Source organism: Mobula hypostoma, chromosome 17 (assembly GCF_963921235.1).
Source record: "Mobula hypostoma chromosome 17, sMobHyp1.1, whole genome shotgun sequence".
In the NCBI taxonomy this organism is placed as follows: Eukaryota; Metazoa; Chordata; class Chondrichthyes; order Myliobatiformes; family Myliobatidae; genus Mobula; species Mobula hypostoma.
This window is the reverse complement of record NC_086113.1, coordinates 34,718,452-34,746,302: the sequence shown is the minus strand read 5'-3', so window position 1 is coordinate 34,746,302 and position 27,851 is coordinate 34,718,452. Positions and strand designations below refer to the sequence as shown.

Here is a 27,851-nt window from a genome sequence, read left to right as displayed (position 1 = left end):
TTATTTAAGTACTGGTTAAAATTTTCAGCTGAGTGAAGTTATTTGTGAACCGCAACAATACAGAGCCGTGAGAAATATCCAGCTGACACTAACAAACATGAAATTTAAAGCTCAGTGTAGTGACTTACAGCAGGGAGCAAAGACAGGAAGGAACCAGGCAGGGATGGGCTGCGCAGGACAGAACGAGGCCGGGCAGCGTGGGACGAAAAGGCTGAACTGTACCAGCAAGGGGACAGCACAGAGTTAGCCTGTGTCCATCTTACCATAAGCAGGCGACATACACCTTGACACCCAGTGCCCACCAGTGACTCCCCCATTCCATAACAACACTCACCTCGTCCTCTCCGGCAGGCGCGACGTCACTGGCAGATAAACAACATCCGAGTCAGGCGCGAGTGGTAGGGCGGGACTTCCGGGTGAGTGTGCGTGGGTCACCGCGGATGCGGTTCGCAGGACGATTTTATAAAGGTATCCTTATGAAGTAGTCACATTTTTGGTTTCCCACATTGACTGTGTGGACCCTATTTTTAGTCATCACTGGCGAGATAATGGAAAAGGTTTTGAAAAGGGGCTACGTAAATACTGTCTGCACTTGCCCAGCTTTGTACCTTCGTCTATCCGCACTGTCCCCGGTGTTAGATGATGGCTTGTGGATTGGCGCAAGCGTGTAGGGGGAGTGCAGGGGACTATGTGGTTCAACGGCATGTCTTTCTGAGAGTCTGCAGTCAGAGCCATGTTCAGCGAGATATCGCAGACGTCTCCCTTTCCACCAGGGCCTTCCAGGCAAAGCAGACACGGGAGAGAGGTTGGTTGGAATAAGTTCAGGGTTGGATTCAGTGAGGATGTAAAAACAAGAGAGGACTTGACCGGCCAGACCCAGACATAGTGCCCCTCGTCCCAACCTATCACCCCAACAACTTCCAGATTCCACAGAGCAGAATCTCATTTACACCATCTTCAATGAGATACCAAACCCAGACTCATCCTCCACTTCCCGTTGAAGTGACTACTCCCTGCTTTGTCTTTTATCTGTATGAACCACCCACTTCTTGTGATGAGAAAATCTAAAGATGCTGGAAATCCAAGCAACATACACAAAATGCTGGAGGAAGTTAGCAGGACAGTCAGCATGAGTCCGGATAGAGTCTCTCAGCCTGAAACACTGACTCTTCACTCTTTTCCATTGACGCTGCCTGCCGTACTGAATTCCTCCAGCATTTTGTGTGACCCCATTCCCAAGAAATTTAACTAGTTGTGACTACTGCACATTTGTTGTGACAAAACTGGACTGAGAAGTGGCAGATGGCATTCAACCCAGGTAAGTGTGAGGTGGTTTGTTTTGGTAGGTCAAATATGATGGCAGAATATAGTATTAATGGTAAGACTCTTGGCAGTGTGGAGGATCAGAGGGATCTTGGGGTCCGAGTCCATAGGACACACAAAGCTGCTATGCAGGTTGACACTGTGGTTAAGAAGGCATACAGTGCATTGGCCTTCATCAACCGTGGGACTGAGTTTAAGAGCCGAGAGGTAATGTTACAGCTATATAGGACCCTGGTCAGACCCCAGTTGGAGTACTGTGCTCAATTCTGGTTCCGTCAGTACAGGAAGGACATGGAAACCATAGAAGAATGCAGAGGAGATTTACAAGGATGTTGCCTGGATTGGGGAGCATGCCTTATGAAAATAGGTTGAATGAACTCAGCCTTTTCTCCTTGGAGTGACGGAGGATGAGAGGTGACCTGATAGAGGTGTATAAGATGATGAGAGGCATTGATTGTGTGGACAGTCAGAGGCTTTTTTCCCCCAGGGCTGAAATGGCTAACACAAGAGGGCACAGTTTTAAGGTGCTTGGAAGTAGGTATAGAGGGGATGTCAAGGGTAAGTTTTTTACGCAGAGAGTGGTGAGTGCGTGGAATGGGGTGGTGGAGGCGGAAACGATAAGGTCTTTTAAGAGACTCCTGGATAGGTACATGAGCTTAGAAAAATAGAGGGCTGTGGGTAAGTCTAGGTAGTTCTAGGGTAAGGACATGTTCGGCACAGCTTTGTGGGCCAAGGGGCCTGTATTGTGCTGTAGGTTTTCTATGTTTCTATTTATCTCTTTTCCACTATCTAGAGATGCATTCAATAATTACCAAGGGAGCAACAATTAATTTCCATTTTATTGTACCGCATTTGGTGATTGTGATTTGGTATCAGGTATATTAGAGAAACCAAGAATTTTGCTTAGCACTTTGATTCAGTTTATAAGGGTGACCCTAAGTTTCCATGTGTGTCACTTTAATTCCCCATTCCGATTCAAATCACTGTCTTACCCTTCTATAGTTTTCCAACAAAACTTGAGTAACAGCACCTTGTCTTCTGTCTGGACTCAAGGTGGCTCCTGGGATCATGATTAAATTCAAGAATTTATTTTTATCTCCTATTTATTTCATAATTGGTCAGTTCTGAATTTAGGTGTCCATCTTTCACATTAACTCAGCTTTTTCCTCTTATAATTGAATGGAATTGAATTGACTATTTCTTACATCCTTCATATACATGAGGAGTAAAAATCTCCATCTAAATGTGCAATGTGCAATTTATAGTAATTTATAATAAATAGTATGTATAACAGGACAGTCAGTATACCATAGAAATACAGTTGTGTCAGCATGAGTTAAGCAGTCTGATGGCCTGGTGGAAGAAGCTGTCCCGGAGTCTGTTGGTCCTGGTTTTTATGCTGTTGTACTGTTTCCTGGATGGTAGCAGCTGGAACAGTTCATGGTTGGGGTGACTCGGGTCGCCAGTGATCCTTCGGGCCCTTTTTACACACCTGTCTTTGTAAATGTCTTGAATAGTAGGAAGTTCACATCTACAGATGCACTGGGCTGTCCGCACCACTCTCTGCAGAATCCTGCGATTGAGGGAAGTGCAGTTCCCATACCAGGCAGTGATGCAGCCAGTCAGGATGCTCTCAATTGTGCCCCTGTAGGAAGTTCTTAGAATTTGGGGGCCCATGCCAACCTTAAACCGTCTGATGTGAAAGAGACACTGTTGTACCTCATTCACCACACAGCCAATATGTACAGACCACATGAGATCCTTGGTGAAGTGTGTGCCAAGGAACTTAAAGTTGTTCATCCTCTCAACCCCAGATCCATTGATGTCTATAGGGTTAGCCTGTCTCCATTCCTCCTGTAGTCCACAGTCAGCTCCTTTGTTTTTGCGACATTGAAGAAGAGTTTGTTTTCTTGACACCACTGTGTCAGGGTGATGACTCCTTCTCTGTAGGCTGCCTCATTGTTATTTGAGATTAGACCAATCAGCGTAGTGTCATCAGCAAATTTAATTAGCAGACTGCAGCTGTGGGTTGCGACAGTCATGGGTATACAGAGGTTAAAGGAGGGGGCTTAGGACACAGCCCTGAGGGGCGCCTGTGTTGAGAGTCAGAGAGGCAGAGGTGAGGGAACCCAGTCTTACCACCTGCCAGCAATCTGACAGGAAGTCCAGGATCCAGCTACACAAGGCATGGTGAAGGCTGAGGTCCCTGAGCTTCTTGTCGAGCCTGGAGGGAATTATGGTATTGAATGCTGTACTGTAGTCCAAGAAGAGCATTCTTTGTTCCGCAACTTCCAGTTCCATTTTGTTCTACTAACTGCCCTTATTCATCTCTCCTCTTACACTTTCCTAGACAGAACAACAATGATTAATATGCACTTTTCACCCTCTCTTAGATGTCTTCAATGGAATATGTAAGGTCTGGTCAATCACACTTTCCACCTTATCATAGACGTTTCCTTTCGTTATGTGCCCTTCCCTCATTCTGAATGTTTTCTCACTTTTCAGTCCTGATAAGAGGACATCGGCCTGAATATTTAACCCTTTCTCCACAAATATTATCTGGCCTGTTGAGTACCTTCAGAATTTTCAGTTTTTATTTCAGATTTCCACTATCTGCAGGGTTTTTGTTTTATCACAGACCCCCACCATCTAGACCATGTCCTCTTCTTGCTTTTGCATTGGGCAGGAAGTACAGAAGCCTTAGGTCTATGTTGTGTTTTTTAATCCAAAAACTAATCAAAGTGAAAACGTCGTAGCCCAGGGATTACGTGTCCTTAGTCTGTACCTTTTTTACTTTAGTGAGGCATGCATTTAAGACATGGTGACATGATATTGTGTGCCATTCATGTACTTTTACACATAACCTGTAATGAATTATGTAAACAACAAAGAATGCTTAATCAAACAATATATTTACAATATAAATAAAGTATTAAATACATAGCACCACTCCCTGCTTAGCTACAAAATCCAAGTCAATGCATCTCAACTCAAATATGCAATGTTTTGTTGTCTAACTATTTGATGTATAAGTATACATATACATACAGTCTACAATATAGCCAGTGGTGGTAATGGGGACAAGCTCCCACTACCTATTAAATGCTTCCATTGGCATGCGCCTCAAATAGCCTATGACAACCAAGTCCAGCTCCTGGCCTTCGCATGTGCCATAGCTACTAAGCCCACCAGAACTGTTTCTATTGACAGGTGAAGGGGCAAAGGCGGGTTATTGGCTTCTTAAAACTAATTGCTTCAGGCAGGTGGGGCTTGTTAACTGTAATTGGCACCTCATTTAGGAGAAGGAAAACTCTTGATCTCAAACCTCCGCTGCCTTGCAGTTATACCCACTCATGAGGAAGGCTTCGGTAGAAAACCCCGACGGAAGAATCCGGAGCTGGATCCCTAAACTATTCCTACATTGAGTACAATGTTGACTGGCAACTCCCATGACAGTAGTGGTGTTAAACTGTATTGGTCTCTGCTCTTCCTTTGGGTTCATCAGATGTGTGGAGAGGGGAGCTTACTACATGGCTAACAACTTACTCTCCATATTGTGCTGCCCAGGGTTGTGTATCTAGACAGCTAGGACGGAAAATCCATGGTCAACTCTGACTGACAGAGGTCCTCACCTCCTCTCGTACCGTATAAGACAACTACCATTTAGACATCCACAGCCCAGGAAAGTTTACGTTGTGCCATTCATGCCTAAAGATTTAACCACTGTGGATGCTTTCTTACTATTGCGGTATAATGTCTTTCCTGACAAGGGGGATCACTCTGCTTGGCAGGTGAGACTTGTGGCTGCAAAACAATCTCAGATTCTGGGACTCTTCCATGCTGGTTACAGTGGTTGGCTCTGGCACTGCAGAAAGTGATTCTGATAGCTCTAGACAGTTTTCTTCTCCAACAATTGGCTCTGCTCGCCTCAACTGATCAATGTGTCATCTCCAAATGACAATAGACGCAATCTCTACTGTGTTGCAGAGTGGTCCTATTCTATCCTTAATCTTCCTAAGCACCCACTTTTGATCACTTCTTTATTCTCTCACCAAGACTGCTTGTTCAGGAATGAAATATTGAACCTCCTTGTTTGAGGAATCCTTGATTTGTCTCGGCTGTTTGTCCTGCATACTCTTCCTGAGATTGGCTTTGAGGAGATCCAAGTGTGAGCACAAGGGATGACTCAAGAACAGCATAGCAAGTGAGTTTTTGTTTCGCAGTGTGATGCATCATGAAATGCAAGGAGGAAATTGACAAGCTTCCGTCTCAGTGCAGTGATGCTTGGTTTAAAGAGTTCACGTTGAGCCCATAATCTTCTAATCTATCTAACACTGTCTTGAGATCTTTTGTCATCCTTACCAGTAACAATGATGTAATCCAGATAACACTAAGTGCCTGGGCAGCCTTGCAAAGCTTTCTACCAGAGTGCAGGTGCAAATGCTACTCCAAAAAAAAGCCTATTATAGTGATACAGCCTTTTGTGAGTGTTTATGGCTAGAAACACTTCTTGCATCTCCATCTGGACATAGGCCTCAACTAAGTCCACTTTGCTGAAGCGCTTTCCTCCAGAATCGAGGAACGACTGCGCAGGATCGAGTAACGATTGAGCAGGAGCATGGGCGTCAGCGAGTTAGACCGGAGGGAAGAGTTTAAAAAGAAGACAGCTTTATAGAGCGGAATTGGAGGAGCGGGCAACAGAGGAGAAGTAGACAGAGGAAGAAGGCTTTGGCTCAACAGGGCTTCGGCGATAACGGGTAGGTTACCTGTATAGAATAGAAACAGGAAGTATGTCTGTGAGGCTGGTGTTCTGTACTAGGTATCAGATGTGTGAAGTCTGGGAGACTCCCAGCCTCCCGGAAGGCCACATCTGCTCCAGGTGCGTCGAGCTGCAGCTCCTTAGGGACTAGGTTAGAGAACTGGAGATGCAGCTTGATGACCTTCGTCTGGTCAGGGAAAGTGAGGAGGTGATAGAGAAGAGCTTAGGCAAATAGTCACACCAGGGCCTCAGGAGACAGATAAGTGGGTAACAGTCAGGAGAGTGAAGGGCAAAAGTCAGACACTAGAGAGTATCCCTGTGGCTGACCCCTTAACAATAACTACTCCTGTTTGAGCTTTGTTGGAGGGGATGACCTACCTGGGGGAAGCAACAGTGGCCACGCCTCTGGCACAGAGTCTGGCCCTGTGGCTCAGAAGGGTAGGGAAAGGACGAAGGCAGCAGAAATAGGGGACTCTATAGTTAGAGGGTCAGGCAGGCAATTCTGTGGACGCAGAAAAGAAACATGGATGCTTGTTTGCCTCCCAGGTGCCAGGGTCAGGATGTTTCTGATCGCGTCCACAATATCCTGAAGTGGGCAGGTGAACAGCCAGAGGTCGTGGTACATACTGGTACAAACGGCATAGGTAGAAAAAGGGAGGAGGAGCTGAAAACAGACCACAGGGGTTATGAAGGAAGTTGAGAAGCTGGACCTCAAAGATAGTAATCTCGGGATTACTGCCTGTGCCACACGACAGTGAGTATAGGAATAGAATGAGGTGGAGGATAAATGCGTGGCTGAGGGATTGGAGCAGGAGGCAGGGATTCAGATTCCTAGATCATTGGGACCTCTTTTGGAGCAGGAGTGACCTGCACAAAAAAGACAGGTTGCACTTGAATCTCAGAGGGTCAATATCCTGGCAGGGAACCGAACTGCAGAGACGGAGGAAGGGGCGGTTGGCTCACATATAGAGAAAGCTTGGAGACAGTGCAAGAGGGAGGGTAGGCAAGTGATAGAGAAGGGATGTGCTCAGACCGATGGTTTGAAATGTGTTTCTTTTAATACAAGAAGCATCATGAACAAGGCAGATAAGCTTAGAGCGTGGATCAGTACTTGGATCTATGATGTTGTGGCCATTACAGAGACTTGGATGGCTCAGGGGCAGGAATGGTTACTTAGAGTGCCAGGCTTTAGATGTTTCAAAAAGGACAGGGAGGGAGGCAAAAGAGGTGGGGGCATGGCACTGCTGATCAGAGATAGTGTCAGGGCTGCAGAAAAGGAGGAAGTCTTGGAGGGATTGTCTACTGAGTCTCTGTGGGTGGAAGTTAGAAATAGGAAGGAGTCAATAACTCAACTGTCTGTTTTTTATAGACCACCCAGTAGTAACAGGGACATCAAGGAGCAGATAGGGAGACAGATTCTGGAAAGGTGTAATAATAGGTTTGTCATGGTGGGTGATTTTAATTTCCTAAATATTGATTGGTATCTCCCAAGAGCAAGGGGTTTAGATGGGGTGGAATTTGTTAGGTGTGTCAGGAAGGTTTCCTGACACAGTATGTAGATAAGCCTACAAGAGGAGAGGCTGTACTTGATCTGGTATTGGGAAATGAACCTGGTCAGGTATCAGGTCTCTCAGTGGGAGAACATTTTGGAGATAGTGATCACAATTCTATCTCCCTTACAATAGCATTGGAGAGGGATAGGAAAAGACAAGTTAGGAAAGTGTTTAACTGGAGTAAGGGGAAATATGATGCTATCAGGCAGGAACTTGGAAGCAAAAATTGGGAACAGATGTTCTCAGGGAAATGTACAGCAGAAATGTGGCAAATGTTCAGGGTATATTTGCATGGCAATCTGCGTAGATACGTTCCAATAAGACAGCGAAAGGATGGTAGGGTACAGGTACCGTGGTGTGCAAAGGCTGTTGTAAATCTAGTCAAGAAGAAAAGAAAAGCTTACAAAAGGTTCAGCAAACTAGGTAATGATAGCCATCTAGAAGATTATAAGGCAAGCAAGAAGGAGCTTATGAATGAAATTAGGAGAGCCAGAAGGGGCTATGAGAAGACCTTGGTGAGCAGGATTAAGGAAAACCCTAAGGCATTCTACAGGTATGTGAAGAATAAGAGGATAAGACATGAGAGAATAGGACCAATCAAGAGTGACAGTGGAAAAGTGTGTATGGAACCAGAGGAGATAGCAGATGTTCTTAATGAATACTTTGCTTCAATATTCACTATGGAAAAGGATCTTGGCAATTGTAGGGATGATTTACAGTGGATTAAAAAGCTTGAGCATGTAGACATTAAGAAAGAGGATGTGCTGGAGCTTTTGGAAAGTATCAAGTTGGGAGAGGTTCTGGAGGATTGGAAAGTTGCAGATGTTGTTCCCTTATTCAAGAAAGAGAATAGAGATAGCCCAGGAGATTCTAGACCAGTGGGTCTTACTTCAGTGGTTGATAAGTTGTTGGAAAAGATCCTGAGAGGCAGAATTTACGAACATTTAGAGAGGCATAATGTGATTAGGAATAGTTGGCATGGCTTTGTCAAAGCGAGGTTGTGGAGCCTGATTGAAATTTTTGAGCATGTGACTAAACACAGTGATGAAGTTAGAGCAGTAGATGTAGTGTGTATAGTTTTCAGCAAGGCATTTGATAAGGTACCCCATGCCAGGCTTATTGAGAAAGTAAGGAAGCATGGGATCCAAGGGGACCTTGCTTTGTGGATCCAGAATTGGCTTGCTCACAGAAGGCAAAGAGTGGTTGTAGACGGGTCATGTTCTGCATGGAGGTCGGTGACCAGTGGTGTGCTTCAGGGATCTGTTCTGGGACCCCTTCTCTTCATGATTTTTATAAATGACCTCAATGAGGAAGTGGAGGGATGGATAGTAAATTTGATGATGTCACAAAGGTTGGAGGTGTTGTGGATAGTAAGGAGGGCTGTCAGAGGTTACAGCGGGACATTGATAGGATGCAAAACTGGGCTGAAAAGTGGCAGATTGAGTTCAACCCAGATAAGTATGAGGCGGTTCATTTTGGTAGGTCAAATATGATGGCAGAATATAATATTAATGGTAAGACTCTTAGCAGTGTGGTGGATCAGAGGGGTCTTGGGGTCTGAGTCCATAGGACACTCAAAGCTACTATGCAGGCTGACTGTGTGGTTAAGAAGGCATATAGTGTATTGGCCTTCATCAACCGTGGGACTGAGTTTAAGAGCCGAGAGGTAATGTTACAGCTATATAGGACCCTGGTCAGGCCCCACTTGGAGTACTGTGCTCAGTTCTGGTCACCTCACTACAGGAAGGATGTGGAAACTATAGAAAGGATGCAGAGGAGATTTACAAGGATGTTGCCTGGATTGGGGAACATGCCTTATGAGAATAGATTGAGTGAATTCGGCCTTTTCGCCTTGGAGTGGCAGAGGATGAGAGGTGACCTGATAGAGGTATATAAGATGATGAGAGACATTGATTGTCTGGATAGCCAGAGGCTTTTTTCCAGGGCTGAATTGGCTAACACGAGAGGGCACAGTTTTAAGGTGCTTGGAAATAGGTACAGAGGAGATGTCAGGCGTAAGTTTTTTACACAGAGATTAGTGAGTGCGTACAATGGGCTGCCGGCAACAGTGGTGGAGGCAGATACGATCGGGTCTTTTAAGAGTCTCCTGGATAGGTACATGGAGCTTAGAAAAATAGAGGGCTATGGGTAACTCTAGGTAATCTCTCATGTAAGTACATGTTCGGTACAACATTGTGGGCCAAGGGGCCTGTAGGTTTTCTATGTTTGTATGTTTCTAATGGTTTGCAAAGATATCATCTATCCTGGGCAGAGGGTATTGATTTTGCAGAATCCAGTTGATGGTGACCTTAAATTCATCACATCCTGACAGGCCCATCTTTCTTAGCTACTGGAACCACTGGCATTGCCCATGCGTTCCACTAAGCCTTGGAAAGAATTCCTTCAGCCTCCAGTGATCTAGCTCACTGGCTACTTTTCAAGGATAGTATATGGAGTCAGACAGGATTCGTAAAACTTGGGCATGGCATTTTCATTTAACTCTATTTTACCCTCGATATCTTTGAGTTTTCCAATGCCATCCTTGAACACTGCTGTGCCATTATCCAGTACCTTTCGCAATTCACTTTCATTTGACTCTATTGCAGGGGATGTTGCATGCAACTAGTGAATGGACCTCCAATCAACTTGTAGTTGTCTCAGCCAATCATGGCCCCAGAATGCTGGCCCTCCTGTTTTTACCACATACAGTGTGGCTTGTTGGTTGTATTTCACTGTTACGAAAGTCATTCTCACAGGAGTTATCTTTTCACCAGTAAAAGTTCTTCATTAGATATCGGCAGACTTTAATTCAGTATCTTTGAAGTGCCGTTCAAACTCATTTTGTGGAATGACTGAAACTGCCGAGCCAGTGTCTAATTCTATTTTAATTAATCCGCTGTTTAATTCTGGTATAAGTCATATTGCTTGTCTCCTGTTAGTTTTTACATTGTAAATATGAAGGCTACCAGTCCTGTTTCACTCTCATTATCAGATTTTTCATCAACAGCAGGCAGATAAGTGCTCTTTTTGAAACTGCAACTTGACCTTTTTCTCTTCCCTATGCAGTCTATTTATTCTTGTCTGCCTATATGTTTTTGTATGTGTCTTACTTTGTTGCATTTTCTGCAAGTTTCATCTCTTAATCTGCATTGGTCTGATATATGTGAGCCACTGCCACAACGATAACACAATTTGTTCGGTCAGGCCGTTTTTTTTCGATGATACAATTTTGTTCACACTCATTTTTGTTCCTGTCTGCAACTCACTTGCGCCTCTGCTGTTTCCTTTGATACAGTGATTTCAACTGCTGTTTTAAATGTGAGATGCGCTTCGGTTGGGAGCTGCTTTTGAATGCTTTCTTGTAAGATTCCACAATCTAAATTATCTCTCAGTGCATTGTTAACTGGCAATGCTCAGATATTTTTTTCAATTAAGTCATGTAAGCTGAAATGGACACTGCTTCTTTTTCATACCACTTATGAAACTTAATATGTTCTGCAATCAACAATGGTTTCTGTTCTAAATATTCCTGGCATTATGTTCACGATATCAGCAAATTTAATTTCAGCTGTTTTGTTTGGAGGTGTCAAACTTCTTAGCTCTTTTACCTATTACATTCAGCAAAACTGGAGCACCCGCTTTTCATTGGCAATATGTTGTGAAATTTGTTAACTTTATGGCAGCAGTACAAAATATGGTAATATAGAAAAGTACTGTGAATTACAGTAAATAAATTAAGTAAGTAGTGCAAACAAATAGAACTAAAAAGTAGTAAGGTAGTGCTTATGGGTTCAATGTCCATTTAGAAATTGGATGGCAGAGGGGAAGAAACTGTTCCTGAATCATTGAGTGTGTGCCTTCAGGCTTCTGTACCTCCTCCCTGATAGTAACAATGAAGGTATGTCAGGGTCTAAATGAGATCACTGGGCGCAAAGAAAAGGCTGGGAATATCAATAACTGTGGCGCTTCTCTTCCTGACGAACTTAACGTATTCTACGCAAGATTTGAACAGAAGAGGAGCGTCCCGCTCCCTCCAGATGAACCGAACCTGGTGGCATCAAGATTCATCGTCACCAAGGAGGACATTAGAAGGACCTTCCTGAAGATACATCCAAGGAAGGTGACGGGCCCAGATGGCGTCCCAGGACAGGTTCTCCGGTTCTGTGCAAGCGAGCTAGCTGGAGTGTTTACTGACATCTTCAACTGCTCCTTGCTTCAGACTAAGATCCCCTGGTGTTTTAAGAAGGCAATGATAATCCCAGTGCTGAAGAAGAGCACGGTGGCATACCTGAATGACTATCGACCTGTGGCTCTGACATCAATTGCTATGAAGTGCTTCGAGAGATTGGTTAAGGTACACATCAGCCACAGCCTATTGTGTAGCCAAGTTTCCATCAAACTCAATATATAAGTTTGCTGATGACACAACAATTGTAGGCCGTATCACAGGTAATGATGAGTTTGAGTACAGAGAGGAAATTAAGAACCTGGTGGCGTGGTGCGAAGACAATAACCTATCCCTCAACGTCAGCAAGACGAAGGAATTGGTTGTTGACTTCAGAAGGAGTAATGGACCGCACAACCCAATTTACATCGGTGGTGCGCAAGTGGAACAGGTCAAAAGCTTTAATTTCCTCGGGGTCAATATCACAAATGACCTGACTTGGTCCAACCAAGCAGAGTTCACTGCCAAGAAGGCCCACCAGCGCCTTTACTTCCTGAGAAAACTAAAGAAATTTGGCCTGTCCCCTAAAACCCTCACTAATTTTTATAGATGCACCGTAGAAAGCATTCTTCTACGGTGCATCACAACCTGGTATGGAAGTTGTCCTGTCCAAGACTGAAAGAAGCTGCAGAAGATCGTGAACATGGCGCAGCACATCACACAAACCAGTCTTCCGCCCTTGGACTCACTTTACACCGCATGCTGTCGGAGCAGTGCTGCCAGGATAATCAAGGACATGACCCACCCAGTCAACACACCTTTCGTCCCTCTTCCCTCCAGGAGAAGGCTCAGGAGCTTGAAGACTCGTATGGCCAGATTTGGGAACAGCTTCTTTTCAACTGTGATAAGACTGCTGAACGGATCCTGACCCGGTTCTGGGCCGTACCCTCCAAGTATCTGGACCTGCCTCTAGGGTTTTTTGCACTACCTTACTTTCCATGTTTCTATTTTCTATTTATGATTTATAATTTAATTTTTTAATATTTACTAATTTTAACTATTTTTAATATTTAATATTTGTAATCCAGGGAGTGGGAAGTGCAGAATCAAATATCGCTGTGATGATTGTACGTTCTAGTATCAATTGTTTGGCGACAATAAAGTATGGTCCTGGCTGCTGGGGTCCTTAATGATGGACGCCTCCTTTTTGAGGCACCACTCCTTGAAGATGTCCTGGATACTATGGAGGCCAGTGCCCATGATGGACCTCGCTGCAGCTTACTTCGATCCTGTGCAGTAGCCCCACCATACCAGATGGTGATGCAGCCAGTTAGAATGCTCTCCACAGCACATCTGTAGAAATTTGTGAATGCTTTCAGTGACATACCAAATCTACTTAAACTCCTAATGAAATATAGCCACTGTCTTGCCTTCTTTATAGCTGCATCGGTATGTTGAGTCCAGGCTAGGTCCTCAGAGATATTGATACCCAGGAACTTGAAATTGCTCACTCCCTCCACTTCTGATCCCTCTACGAGTTCCCTCATCTTACCTTTTCTGAAGTCCACAATCACTTCTTTGGTCTTACTGACATTGAGTTGGAGCTACAACACCACTCAACTAGCTGGTATATTTCGCTCCTGTGCGCCCTTCTTATTTCTTGGGCCCTTTACCTCTTCCACCTATCATTTCCTAGTTTCTTACTTCATTCTCCTCCATCCTCTTTCTTTCCCCTTCACCTGATCTCACCTATCACATACCAGCTTGTACTCCATCCCTTCCTCACACCTTCTGATTCTGGTTTCAGTCCCCTTCCTTTCCAGTCGTGGTGTAGGGTCTCTGCCCAAAATATTGAATGCTTTTTTTCTCCTGTAGATTATGCCTAATTGTTGAGTTCCTCTGGCAATTTGTGCTTGTAGCTCAAGATTTCCAGCGTCTGCAGAATCTCTTCTTTCAACTTTGAACTTTTTTTTCCCTTTTAGACTGCATCATCTCACCTTTAGCCATAACTCCCTAGGTTGGCTGGTGACAGGCTTCAGCCAGACAATTTCACTGCTGGAAGGGCTAGTTTCCAAAATGAGCAGAAAACCTTGTATGAGGTTGATGCTAGGTACCAGTATACTACCTGACATTTCACATAAGTTTTCTGGCAGGCCTCCTAATGATCCTCTCCTATATAGCTATAAATCTTCTATAAGTTCACGCTTCAAAGGCACTATCTGCTCTCGGCACCAAAACTTACCCTGCTCTTGTCCTTTCTTCTGCCCACTTGTGCTTAGTTATACAATACATACAGGGATCTCCTCCAACTTTGTGAACTGGTGGCTGGGTGTAGATCACTGTTTTTATGGCATCTGATCATACTGCATTTTCTCTAGAAATAGAAAGACATAAAGTTACAGCTGTGGTGAAGGTAGGAGATGGGTGAGGTTATAATAATCCATGCCTTTGTGAATCTTCATTCTACAACCTCACATTTGTAGATCAAGTTTTTGGTAACCTAGGAAATGTTGAAGGTGGAAGAGTATTATAATTGTGAAGTCAAGATATGGAGAAAGATTTCAGCCATTTCAGTCTCAGATTTCAGCTAAGACAAGAGCAATAAGCCATGATAATGTCAACTTGGCATATAGATGAGCTCACGCTGATGTTGCCAATGGTCAGTGTATGAAAAATATAATTCTACACATATTAAAGCAATTCATTTCGACAAAATCTGCCTGCCAGTCACACGGCAATGTGAATTCATTATTCAGGATTTGCAATCTAGTTTAGTAGGATTTTTTTTTGTTCTCACTGTAGAAGATGGATTATAATACTTGGCATCTTGTCACACTAAAATTAAATAAGGCAATGGATTCTCTTGAGGAAAAATAGCATTCTGGCAAAACATAAAAGTGCAGATATTAACTTCCAAAATATTTGGTCCTTCCTATTTCTTATCCGAGTGGGTTTTAGATGAGCTATTCTACAAGAGACTGGGCGGTACAATTGGTCAGAATATTGTTCTTTCGTGCGGGGCCTGTTTTGAAATTTAGCCAATTGGCAACATGTGAAATGCATTTAGATGGTCTCACCCAGGTTAATAATTAGTATAAATATTCACATTCTGCAATTAAATAAAGTTACAAGATAGCTGAGATAAGAAATTAAAACATTGTATTAATCCAGAAAAAAGTCCTATTGTTATGCTTTTTGACCCCTGTTCAGAAGTCTCTCAATTTATCAAGTCATATTTTCTGGTTATTACTGCTGGCAAATTGATTAATAGAACATAGAACATAGAATAGTACAGCAGAGTACAGGCCCTTCGGCCCACAATGTTGTGCTGACCCTCAAACCCTGCCTCCCATATAAGCCCCCATCTTAAATTCCTCCATATACCTGACTAGTAGTCTCTTAAACTTCACTAGTGTATCTGCCTCCACCACTGACTCAGGCAGTGCATTCCACGCACCAACCACTCTCTGAGTAAAAAACCTTCCTCTAATATCCCCCTTGAACTCCCCACCCCTTACTTTAAAGCCATGTCCTCTTGTATTGAGCAGTGGTGCCCTGGGGAAGAGGCACTGGCTATCCACTCTATCTATTCCTCTTATTATACCTCCTACATCACCATGGTAACTGTATTTAAAAATAAATTCTTTGTTAGATGTAATACCTTTTGAAACATCTTGTGTTCTATGCAAAACAACTGCTCTTTTCCTTGTTTAAAAGATTCAGATATTGTCACATATGGAATTGCCCATTATTCCTTACAGATTCCCTTCCCATGTATCCACACTCTACTTAGCCAAGACCAAAGAGATAACATATGGATTGGATGATATGAATCCCAAAGCTTGCACTGGATTACTTTGGAAGTTTAAGCAGTTACAATTTTGTGGCATTCTAGGATGAACTAGTTGGAAGGCTCCCTCCATGATTCCCTTGCCCATTTGTCCTTGCCCACTAATTTCGCTCCTGGCACTTATCCCTGCGAATGGCCTAAATGTTACACATGCCATTCGCCTTCTCCCTCACCTCCATTCAGGTCCTCAAACAGTCCTTCCAGGTGAGGCAACACTACACCTATGAATCTGCTGAGGTCGTCTTTTGTGTCCAGTGCTCCCGATGCAGTCTCCTCTACATTGGTGAGACGCGTCATAAATTGTAGGACTATTTTGTAGAGCACCTCTACTCCACCCGCCAAAAGAGGAAATTCCCAGTGACCAAACATTTTACTTTCAATTCCCATTCCTGTTCCAACATGCTAGTCAGACCATGGCCTCCTTTTGTGCCACAATGAGGTGATCCTCGGTGGAGGAGCAACACCTTATATTCCATCAGGGCCTCCAACCAGATGCCATGAATATTCATTTCTCTTTCCGGTATATAAGAAAACTCTCTTCTCTTCCCCACCCTAGCCTCTTACATCTTCTCACCTATCTATTACCTCCCCCTGGGTCCCCTCCTCCTCCCCTTTCTCCTGTGGTTCACTATCCTCTCCTACCAGATTTCTTCTTCTCCAGCCCTTGACCTTTCCCACCTACTTGGCTTCAACAATCACCTTCTGGCTGTCCTCTTTCCTTTCCCCACACCTTATTTTAGCATCTTCCCCCTTTCTTTCCAGAATTGAAGAAGGGTCTCGGCCCAAAATGTTGACTGTTTATTCACTTCCATAGATGCTGCCTGACCTACTGATCTCCTCCAGCATTTTGTCTGTGTTGTAGTTGGAAGACTGATTTTAAGAGATTGCTGGAGTGAAATTGGGAGCATCTTAATCCCCAGTAACAGGTCTTTTTCCTCACCTTCCAGTAAACCGGGGTGGAAAACCAAATACCTGCCGGACTTGGGCTACAGATCTTTTTAACTTGATAGTCTAATTATTTCCTATACTTCTCTGTGGATTGTCACCTTGTTGTGGTGGAGAAGCTTGTGTGGTCCTGTGATCCTGAGAGCGATGCCATCTGGAGCTATGCTCCTGGTAGGGTCACCCATGGCGGTAAGGTCGAGGGTGAGGTCCCTGACAAAGAACAATCCAACCAGGACCTCAGCGGTGGAACAGGCGTACGAAGTTACTTCGAACTCAACGGCTGTGAAGGCCGATGAAGGCTGCAACAAATCCATCAGCTCCAATCGTCGTGGTTTCCATGCCATTGGAATCAGTTGGTTGATTTGTGAAGTATCGTGTGCTTCTTGGAGTGCAACATCAAGTACTTGTTAAACAAATACACGCACAGGCGTCTTCACTCTGTGGGCCACTTCTTCAGAACGAAGACCATCATCTTCGACTTCGAGGGATAGCCATGATGACAACAACGACGTTTTCCAATATAATAAGAATAGCAGAAAATAGAAGTTTTCAAAAACTGCTGATCTGTTATAGGTTGGTTTAGACTACTTAAATGATTGCAAGCTCACATTTAAACAACATATTTGGTATCTGCTGTTGGAGGATAATGTGAATAGGAAGCAAATTCATATTATTACATAACAGGTTCAGATTCTGCTTCCTTATCTGTGTTGTGGCCAAGAAACAGTTTCATTTAATGTCATTCCTGGCAGTGAGAAACCTATCAGTAGATATTAAAAATATGCACATTCATCACAAATCTTTGCTAGGAGAGTCATCGGGTCGTACGGCATTGAAACGGGCCTTTTGGTCTGCCCTGTCCATGCCAACCATTGAGTCTACTAAATAATAAAAAACTCTGCGTAACATGCAGCTTATTACCATCATTTCAGATAAATGGTTCCTTGTGAAATGGCAAGTAAATCTATCCTGTTAACTTTCTAAATTGAGGTTTCGTTTTACATAATTTAGCTCAAGCACTACCGAACTCTTTTTTTTGCATTCATTTTTTATGATGTGGGCAGCACTGTCAAGGCCAGCACTTACTGATCATCTCTGATTCCTCCTAAATGATGAGTCAGCTCTGTGAACAATTGCAGTCCTTCTATTGAGCTAACATCCATAATGTTATTGGCTAGGGATTCGTATATAGAAAAAATTAAGAAAAGGTGAAATGCTTCGAAATCAAGGTTACGTGTCAGGTGATAATGTTCCTGCGTGCTTGTTGCCCTTTGACGTCAGTGGTCATAGGATCTGGAAGTTCTGTCATAGTAACCAGGATGATTTTATATTATCCCACATTGAAGGCTCACTGTGCCAAGCAGGGAAAGAATGAATATTTAGGATGGTAGGTGCATGCTGCTTTTTCCTGAATGTTCTTGAATCAGTATTCATTCTAACAAATGGAGAGTACTGTATTCTTGATTTGTAACTTGTAAATGGATCTGTTCATCAGCCACAACATTTAAGTCGCTGGTCCCATTGAGATTTTGTAACAGCATATTGGTCATTAAGATGGCAATTCATTGGAGATCAATGGAAAGTAGTTTGACTTCCCATTGCTGAAGATGGTCATGGCTTGGCACTTGCAAATGTTGTCTGCTATATATCAGCCCATGCTTTATCTGGGACTTTCTGGCTAGGAGAATAGGCTAGTTCATTTGCAAATGCAGTTGAATATTGTGTAATAATGAGTGTCTATCCCCAATTTTTATGTGACTGATCACACACCTTTTTCTAATGCTTCTCCACTTTTAGCAGATTCAGCTAATTTAAATACTCATCCATCTTATAACTTCTTGGGAATCTACTGAAAAAACTTGTCTAACCCCCCCCCCCTTTTGTATCATCCAGATTGCACCCCTTGTATTTCATGTCAGCAGACTGATCTGCCACACTATATCCAAGAGCATATGGACACAGAGGATACTCAACCCTACCTTACTGTCACTTTTCTTGACCCCTTGTCTTTAAATTGTTTGACCACTTCTCTAACATCTAGTATTGACTAAGTAGGAATTTCTTTCAACTGTGTGTCTTTAGTGCCATCACCAAGGCCTGCCCTCTACCCACTACTGTACTGCTATTTCTCTCTCTATTGACTACCTGAGACAGGAACAAACTCTCTAAAAACATGGTGTTTTGTTTGAGTCTGAAAATGCAATTCTTGCATACTCTATTGAGACTAACGATATGAACCCGACTCCACCCTTGTCCTAAATTCTAGAATTGTCTTTCATGCCTTTGCACACTCTGAATTTGAATAGCCTGATCTACTTGTGGGATGGCAGTTTGTCTTCCATCTTCTGTAGACTTAAGCTTATTCAAAGTTTTGTTGTCTACATCGAAAGTCACATCAAATTTTGCTTACTTCATATCTCTATGATTGCTGACTGATAACGAATTTTCATTGTTATGACTCAACATTAAAATTTCCATCCTGACTGAAAAAATCACTCATGACTGCATCATCCCTATCCTTCAGTCCTCTTCCATCTCTGCTACATTCCAAATGTCTTCCTTCCACCAAATGTGACTTTGTGTGCATGCATTCTGGAACTCTCAAAGTCTCTGCCTCCTTCTCTCATTTAGAATACAGTTGTTTGGCCTAACCTTTGGTCAACTGATATGAAATCCCTCATGTACCTATAGATCAAATTTTAATTATTAATGATATTTTGAAGTACATTGAAACTGTAGACTTCATTAAATAAAAGCAGATATTATTAATCTCATTAAAAGAAACAAATTATGCAGTAGGAATTGAAAGTTATATATTGTTAAGTGCCCAGACACTTGGAACAGGACTCTTTTGAAATAATCTGCTGTCATTCTATGCCTTAAATTTCAGTCACAATGTGTTGTGCAGCTGGAAGACCTTTTATTTGTGAGTTGGATGCATGGCAAGTTTGATGGACAGCTGCAAAAGATCAAGGGCATTCAGCAAACTCACTCCTAAAGATTCCATAATCTTTTAAAATTAATTTGTAGTCAAATGCAGAGAAAATTTCTAACCTTGATATACAATATATCAACGTACAGATGTATATAACATAAATGTATAAAGGCTAATGCTTTCCAGGTCTAACAATTTACGTACGAATTTAAAGTTACATCCAAGCCTTTTGTTTGGATGAGTTGTTTTTCTTGAGATACCAGTGGTTAGTTTATTAAACTGACTGCTGGAGGCATAAAAGCTAACATCAAAGATAACAGGCACATTTTATTTGTTCCCATGAAGAAAAGCAATAGGTCTGATGAGAATACAATTTGTGGTAACTACTGCAGAAAATATTGGTTAGAATAATTTAACCATACCCAATTGTGGTCAAGAATCAAAGCCTTGACCCAATTTCCCTGCATACAGAGGGTTGCCTAATTTCTTAGCTGAAACAGTTTTTACATTCTTGGGTGTAGTTGAAATCCATAATGAGAGAGAAAATTTCTTTTAATAAAATATTTTAAAAAGAATGGCCTCTAGCATGTGTAAAAACCTGCTTCCTCTTGATTCCCAGCTATTTTCCAACTAAGAAGACAGAAAAGCAGCTTACTTCCAGAGTTCTGCCATTGTTGTTCTTCAGTTAACTGGTTCATGGATACTAATTAAGTAAATTATCATTTACTCTGACGGTATTGTTTTGTTACAGCAGACCTTCAACAGTGTTTGTAATTTGCCTTTGTATACCTTAGTGATAACATTTATTTTGTGTGGCAAGTTCCTGAGAGTAACTTGCTTGCAATATTGCAGCAAGTAGAGTAGGCATCTGAAATAGGAATGAGCAAAGAAAGCATCTGTGTACTTCCTTACCCAATCAAATTGAAATGAATGAAGTAAAAATATTGAGGAAGGAATAAGAATAAAGTCAATATCACACCTGATTGAGGAAGGAAAACAAGGGTAAAGAAAGATTTGATCAGGACAGAAAGAGAAGAAAAAAAAATAGGAAACTAGTTAAAAACGAAGCAACACACACAAAATGCTGGAGGAACTCAGCAGGTCAGGCAACATTGATGGAAGTGAATAAACAGTTGACATTTTGGGCCAAGACCCTTCTTCAGGCCAAACAAACTAAAAACGATATATTTCGTAAATCTGAAAAGAAATGAAATTTCACAACATTAATATTTAATTTTCAATGTTGAGAAGTTGACTGGACATTATTAGCTCATGACATATCGCTATGCTAAAATGGCACTTGAAAATAAGATTAACTGACTTTGGCTAGTTGGTTTATAACTATTACGTGGCTGCAGTATTTTTAGTGTGTTCATGCCTGTAAATTGATGAGTCAGCTTACAGTTCATGTTTACCCCTTGTCTGATGTTGCTTTGTCGGCTGTCCAAATGTAATAACTTTACTTCTTCATAGCAAAATCAGGCCCATGGATGTTTAATCACATCAGTGTTTCAACTCAGTAATAACAAGTGTTGTTATCCAGAAGATACTGCTCTTTAAAGAAGACGTTAAACTTCCTTTGGGAAAGTTTAAAAGACCTGTAGAGGCATTTTCCAAACCATTATTTATCTCTCCAGCAATGTAACACAGTTTTTTTAAACTTGCTTTGAGTCAAATCTTGCTATTAATTTGACTATCTTATTTATGATGATAAAAACCATTACGTTCCTAGAGACCATTATATTACATTACATTCCCCTCCACCACCACTCTCCTCTGCCTAGTGGAACTTGTACTCACTCTAAATAATTTCTCCTTTGGTTCCTCCCACTTCCTTCAAACAAAAGAGGTAGCCATGGGCATTCACACGGGTCCCAGCTATGCCTGCCTATTTGTCAGCTATGTGGAACAGTCTATGTTGCAAGACTACACTGGTGACCATCCCAGACATCCCACCCTGCAAAAACTCATTTCAGGGAGGTAACACCATCAATTTGCAGGAGATTCCCTGAACTTCCAGGAGAGGTGGGATGTCTGCAATAGAGTGGCTCCTTAGCAGCTAGCCAGCTAGTTGAAATAACGTTAGCTATGCTGATGAATGAATGACACCTGTTAAACTCACCTCAACATGTCTTTTACAGTCTTAACCCACCATGGGCAATAGAAAAGTCACTGTTGCAAACAGTGCAGCAAGCAACAATGTCATTATATTTGACCCCTATTAGGCAAGGGTACACTTTAGTGTAGTCTGGGGTGACGTACTGTACATTTTATATTTTCTTTTTTTGGAACACTCTGCCATGGAGCGCTCTTGCTCGCATGCTCTCTCACTCTCTCTCGTGGTCGCTCTCTCGCTCGCGCGCTCTCGTGGTCACTCTCTTGCGTTCTCTCGCTCTCAAAAAAATTGATTTTCGTGACATTGTATATAATTTGCAGGCATCAGGGAGCCACTTTTAATATGCGGGAGACTCCCGGAACTTCCGGGAGAGGTGGAATGTCTGCCATCCTGCACTTTCCCTATGCTACCTCGACGACTGCATTGGTGCTGCTTCCTGCACCAGTGCTGAACTCGTCGATTTCATCTACTTTGCCTCCAATTTCCATCTGACCCTCAAATTCACCTGGTCCATTTCCAACACTTCCCTTTCTTGATCTCACTGTCTCTAGTTCCAGAGACAGCTTATCCACCGATGTCTATTATAAACCAACGGACTCTCGCAGCTACGTGGACTATACCTCGTTTCACCCTGTTATTTGTAAAAACTCCATCCCCTTCTTTCAATTCCTCCATCTCTGCTCCATCTGCTCTCAGGATGAGGCTTTTCATTCTAGAACGAAGGAGATGTCCTCCTTTTTTAAAGAAAGGCGTTTCCCTTCCTCCACTATCAACGCTGCCCTCAACCACATCTCCTCCATTTCACGCACATCTACTCTGACCCCATCCTCCCGCCATGCTACCAGGGATAGGGTTCCTCTTGTCCTCATCTCCCACCCCACCAGCCTCCACGTTCAACACATAATTTTCTGAAACTTCCACCACCTCCAACTGGATCCCACCACCAAACATATCTCCCCCCGCCCTTCCACCCCCACTTTCTGCTTTCCACAGGGATCGCTCCCTACGTAACTCCCTTGTCCATTCGTCCCTCCCCACTGATCTCCCTCTTGGCACTTATCCTTGCAAGTGGAACAAGTGCTTCACCTGCCCCTACACCTCCTCCCTTACTACCATTCAGGGCCCCGAACAGTCCTTCCAGGTGAGGCGACACTTCACCTATGAGTCTGTTGGGGTCATATACTATGTTCAGTGCTCCCGGTGTGCCCTCTTGTATGTTGGTGAAACCTGACATAGATTGGGAGACTGTTTTGCCCAGTATCTATGCTCCGTCTGTCAGAACAAGCGGGCTCTCTCAGTGGCCACCCATTTTAATTCCACTTCCCATTCCCATTCCAATATGTGAATGTTGGAAATAAGGCCACACTTCGGTTGGAGGAACAACACCTTATATTCCGTTTAGGTAGCCTTCAACCTGATGGCATGAACATCGATTTCTCAAACTTCCAGTAGTGCCTCAACCCCTCCCCCCTCCCTTCACCATTTCCCATCCCCTTGTCCCTCTCTCATGTTATCTCCTTGCCGCCCATCGCCTCCCTCTGGTGCTGCTCCCCCCCCCCTTTCTTCCATGGCCTTCTGTCTCTTTTACCAATCAACTTCCTAGCTCTTTGCTTCATCCTCCGCACCCCCCCCCCCCGCAAGTTTCACCTATTGCCTGGTGTTTCTCTCTCCCCTCCCCCACCTTTCAAATCTACTCCTTAGCTTTTTTTTTCTTCAGTCCTGCCAAAGGGTTTCAGCCCAAAACGTCGACTGTACTTTTTTCTATAGATGCTGCCTGGCTAACTGAGTTCCCCCATCATTTTGTGTGTGTTGTTCGGATTTCCAGCATCTGCAGATTTTCAAACACAAGATGCTGCCTGGCCTGCTGCATTCACCAGCATTTTTTGTGTGTGTTGCCTGCAGATTTTCTCTTGTTTGTGACATCCCAAGAGAGCATTGGATGTGCACTGCTTAGGTATTCAGATGATGAGAAAGTTGCTTGAATTACAAGTTCTACCTTGATTGTTTTCTTTGATGTCTTCTCAACCAAGCTAATTGCAAGCTGAAAGCACACCAATTGTCTTAATGTCTGTGAATGAAGGGAATTACTAAACTCATCACTAAGCTCCAACATCTGGGCCTCGGTATCTCCCTGTGCAACCAGATCCTCGATTTCCTCACAGGCAAAGTCCTCCCCACCATTGAGCACATTTGCATAAAGTGCTGCCACAAGAAAGCAGCAAACATCATCAAAGACCTCCACCATCCAGACTATGCTCTCTTCTTGGTACTACCATCAGACAGGAGGGATGTCATCAGGTTCTGGAATAGTTATTATCCTACAGCCATCAGGCTCCTGAACCAGAGTGAGAATATGAGTCTCCTGGGAAGTTTCCATTGTGTACTTGTAGAGGTGTGAAAATTGGTTATTTAGCCTTAGATCCAGTCTGCTATTCAATTAGCTCATGTTCTTTAGTACTTAACACCAACTATCCAAAGTATTTTATTATCCTCAAAATCGTTATCTAACAAAAATTAATCAATTAGGCTCCATTTTGTTTTGATGATTCCCACTGTCTATTGTATAAACAAATCCTTTCTGACTATCCAATTAGTTTAAAGGGCATTCCTTTTTATTCTGAACTCTATTAGAGGAACGGTTTTGCTCTGTTTTTCCTGTTAAATCATCAGAATATGAATCTGAATCAGGTTTAATATCACCGGCATATGTTGTGAAATTTGTTAACTTAGTGGCAACAGCACAATGCAATACATGATAAATATGGAAAAAAATGAATTATGCTAAGTATATATACATATATTAAATAGGTAATTAAATATAGTGCAAAAACAAAAATAATAAAAAAGTGAGATAGTGTTCATGGGTTCAATGTCCATTTAAAAATCGGATGGCAGAGGGGAAGAAGCTGTTCATGAATCACTGAGTGTGTGCCTTCAGGCTTCTGTACCTCCTTCCTGATGGTAACGATGAGAAGAGGATATGTCCTGGGTGATGGGGGTCCTTAATAATGGATGCCACCTTCCTGAGACTAGTACCCATGATGGAGCTGACTATAATTTCCTGTAGCTTCTTTTGATCCTGTGCACCTGTGCAGTAGTTCCTCACCACCCCACCCCCATATCAGACAGTGATGTAGCCTGTTAGCATGCTCTCCGCAGTATATCTGTAGATGTTTTTGAGTGTCTGAGATGACAAACCAAATCTCCTCAAGCTCCAAATGAAATATAGCCACTGTTCTGCCTTCTCTATAACTGAATTGATATGTTGGGAGCACATTAGATCCTCAGAGATATTGACAGCCAGGAACTTGAAAATTGCTCACAATCTCCATTTCTGATCCCTCTTTGAGGATTGGTTCATGTTCCCTTGTCTTACTCTTTCTACAAGTCCACAATCAGCTCTTTGTTCTTACTGATGTTGAGTGCAAGGTTGTTGCTGTAACACCACTCAACTAGCTGGTATATTTCACTCCTGTACACCCTCTTGTCTCCATCTGAGATTCTGTCAACAATGGCTGTATCATCAGCAAATTTATAGTTTGCATTTGAGCTATGCCCAGCCACACAGTCACAGGTATAGAGAGGATAGAGCAGTGGGCTAATCACACATCCTTGAGGTACGCCAGTGCTGATTATCAGCAAGGAGAAAATGGTATTACCAATCCGCACAGATTGTGGTCTTACAGTTCAGAAGTCAAGGAATCAGTTACAAAGGGAGGTACAAAAGCCCAGGTTCTGCCACTTTTCAATTATGTTAAATGCTGAGCTATAATTAGTGAACAGCATCCTGACATGCGTGTTTATATTTTCCAGTTGATCAGAAGAACCATTGAGATTGCGTCTGCCATGGACCTATTGTGTCAATAGGCAAATTGCAGTGGGTCCAGGTCCTTGCTGAGGCAGGAGTTGATTCTAGCCATGACCAAACTCTCAAAGCATTTCATCACAGTAGATGTGAGTGCTACTAGGAGATAGTCATTAAGACAGCTCATGATAATTCTCTTGAGCAACTAGATTATATCCCTGACGTATAACAGGCTGAATCATTTAATCTTTCCTCATAATCACATGTTCTGGTAATACTAGCTTTTTGACACATACTAGTATTAGTATATCATTTTAGCTGTTCTATGTCCAGAACTGAACGCAGATAAAGTAAAAGCAGAGTTCTGTGCTGCTTTAATGCAACACTATTCTTTTACATTCCAGCTTCCTGAAAATAACCTCCTCGATTTTATTCAGATATTTTCTGTATGTTAGCTAGCTTTTACTGCTTGTACATGAATCTGAAATCTCACAGCTGTCCCCTTGTGCTAAGCTTTTTGTCACTTGTACAGCCTCACATCTTCAAATGTCATTGCTAACAAAAATCCTGCAAACACCAGCAACAAGTGGGAGAGTAGGTGAGAGCAAACACCACTTAGTGAAGACTCGGCTACAAGCTGGCTTTTACCAGTTAAGCAGTGTCCCATCTAATCACAGTTTGGTTCTGGTTTTAAAATGAGTACTCAATGCCGCTCCCAACCCTTAATTAAGGAGGTGAACGAACAGAACTTAAAGTAACAACAAAAATAACAAAAAAAAATACTGAAATGATTTGTTGACAAGAGAACAACATTGTAATTTTTATAACCAAATTTGAAGTCATTGGCCACCTGTTTTTTTTAAAAGAAGCTAACTTGGTCAGTTATTTGAATGATGCATGTTTGCTAATTTCCCTTTATTGTGGCACCTAACCCATTTTAAATTGCAGTAATGCTTTAAACTAAATAGGCTTTCATCAGTATGAAGCTTCTTTCCTTTTTGATGTGAAATAAAAGAGTTTAATGTTATTCAGTATAAATATTTTACTTTGCTCGCAGTTTTTTTTCTTTCCACAGAGACTTCCTTTTCACAGCTTCAAAGATCTGAAACTGTTTTGGGAAACTGCACAATGCCATTACAGTGATGATGGTGAAGACCACCCAGAAGCATAACAAATGAATGCATAGAAATATTCCTACTTAATTGTGCATTTACCTTATAATAGATAATGTAACCTCTTGAGAACTTGTATTTCCCAAGTATGGCTATTTAATATGATAAATGTTTGATCCAGAGCTGATAATACAATTGGCAATCTTTCTATCACATCATTCAAGCACCACAGATGATTGTAGTTAATCAGAATACTACTGGGGCTATTTGTGAATGTAAACATATAACTTAGTCCTAATTACTCTAGAGAGAGTTTGTTATTGCCTAAATGCTAGGACAATAATTATACAATTCTTTGAGGACCATATTGTAAGTTATCAGATTTAAGGATCAATCAACATAAATGTGTATTACAACAATTATAGTCCCTGACTAGAGCTAGGAGAAATTTTCAGTATGTTTCCTAAACTGCTACTTAGCAACATGTAGTCAAAAGTAAGTATTTTAGTGCTCTCCAAATTTCTAAGCCGTTATCTATTCTCCACAACTTTTATATCTCAAATATTTCCCTTTAGTTATTTTACAATCCCATTCTCAGTATTTGGCATGGTGGTCCTTACTTAACGTTGTAGTAACCACTTTTAATGTCCAAGTTATTGATGTTTCCAGTTGCAGAATTTTGAGTGCATTGCAATGGTTCCTGCAGCTGTATTTCATCAGTCAACTGAATCAATTACTGTCAGCTGTCCAGAGAAATTAACCCTGTGTCTACATGATTTATTAAAAGGTGAATTGCTACAGCAGTATAATATGTGCACACAACAAAATAGTAAACCTGAATTGTCTTAATTATTGCATGTCAATTGAAATGACTAAGTTTAATATTCCTGTGCATTTTATCAAACTTAGCTAAATAAAATACAGTAATATAAATTATTTTGTTTTTACATTTATTGATCTTATTTTATTCTCCAGAAACAAAATAAATTCTGCTCAGTGAACTTGGCCAATAAGTCATTTGGCATCAAGATTTTAAGTTGCTAGTTACGCCTGAAACAATCGTTTTCTCAGTTGGAGGTGAGAACTGATCAGTGTGCTTGGAACCCTGGCAGGAAAAGCAGTATACAATGACATGCAATCCAAACAGGACATTTCAACATTTTTAATTGGTTCAGCAGCTTAAAAAAACAAGGTTTTTCAAGCTTTGGAAAGCTGTCTTCTCCCAGCCCATGGTTGCTTCGCAATGTCTAGTTACTTTTTGCAAGTCCTGAACAGTCATATATTTGTC

General features: G+C 42.2%; 1 protein-coding gene and 1 long non-coding RNA gene across 5 annotated transcripts in view; one reads left to right on the top strand and one right to left on the bottom strand.

Annotated features, from left to right (window-relative positions):
* Window positions 1–464, bottom strand: part of exoc2 (exocyst complex component 2) — a 265,211-nt gene extending 264,747 nt beyond the window's left edge. For 3 of the 4 annotated variants that reach the window (XM_063069708.1, XM_063069706.1, XM_063069705.1), the window contains exon 1: window positions 335–464. The gene's annotated coding sequence lies outside the window, so the exon portion shown is untranslated. The remainder of the gene's footprint in view (window positions 1–334) is intronic. The other variant, XM_063069707.1, reaches the window with a different exon arrangement.
* Window positions 415–27,545, top strand: LOC134357929 (uncharacterized). The gene is made up of 3 exons (XR_010020759.1): window positions 415–468; window positions 5,380–5,527; window positions 26,527–27,545. It is a non-coding gene; the product is annotated as an uncharacterized LOC134357929 (long non-coding RNA).
* Window positions 27,546–27,851: the final 306 nt, after the last annotated feature.